The 906-nt window shown below is 36.9% G+C and overlaps 1 protein-coding gene across 1 annotated transcript in view; it reads left to right on the top strand.

Annotated features, from left to right (window-relative positions):
• CSMD1 (CUB and Sushi multiple domains 1) overlaps positions 1-906 on the top strand; it is a 2584888-nt gene that overhangs the window by 1965577 nt on the left and 618405 nt on the right. The gene's annotated exons all lie outside the window — the stretch shown is intronic.

Here is a 906-nt window from a genome sequence, read left to right as displayed (position 1 = left end):
CACTCTGGCTACACTTTTTCAGAAATATATCTATATGTTCTTTTGGCAGTACAAGAGATATTCTGTGATCTGCTCCAACACGACAACTCAAAGACATTCATTCTTCTGTCTTCCTTATTCATTGACAAAAACTCAGAAACATAACAAACAAGTGATAGAATGGACCATAGTCTGAATCAGACACAACTTTCCCAGTGCATTATACCTCCTAATCACCTGATTGCTGGTACCAGTTGTTGTTTGTGGGTCCAAGTGAGACAAATTCATTGACAACTTCAGTCTTTTCTTCATCTATCATGATGTTGCTTATCAGTCCAGTAGTAAGGATTATTGTTTTCTTGATATTGGAACATAATCCTAACAGAAAGCCATAGTTTTTTAAATTTTCTGCAGCAAGTGTTTCAAGTCCTCCTCACTTTCAGCAACCAAGGTTGTGTCATCTGCAACACACATATTGTTGATAAGCTTTCCTCTGATTCTGATCCTACGTTGTTCTTCATAGAGTGCAGTTTCTGGGATGCTTTGCTCAGTGTACAGCCTGAATAAGTACGGGGAAAGAATATGAACCTGCCACATACATTTTCTCATTTTAAATCATGCACTGTTTGCTTGTGCCAATAGCTTTTTGGTGTAGGGATAGGCTTCATCTGAGCATAATTCATTTGGGATTTCCATTATCGGGTTTAACCATTGTTATGATCCGCACAGTCAAATTCCTTTATTTATTCAATAAAACACAAACAGTCATTTGTTTGGTGTTCTTTGCTTTCAGCTAGGATATATCTGCCATCCATAAATATTACCCTGGTGCCACGGTCTCTTTTAAATTCAGCTTGAACTTGTGGCAGTTCTCTTTCTATGTACTATTCTGTTTTTTAATAATCTTCAGCAATATTTTGCTTACAT

This window comes from Elephantulus edwardii, unplaced genomic scaffold (assembly GCF_000299155.1).
Source record: "Elephantulus edwardii isolate Elephantulus edwardi_28Jun2011 unplaced genomic scaffold, EleEdw1.0 scaffold00154, whole genome shotgun sequence".
In the NCBI taxonomy this organism is placed as follows: domain Eukaryota; kingdom Metazoa; phylum Chordata; class Mammalia; order Macroscelidea; family Macroscelididae; genus Elephantulus; species Elephantulus edwardii.
This window is presented reverse-complemented; position numbering and strand designations above follow the sequence as displayed.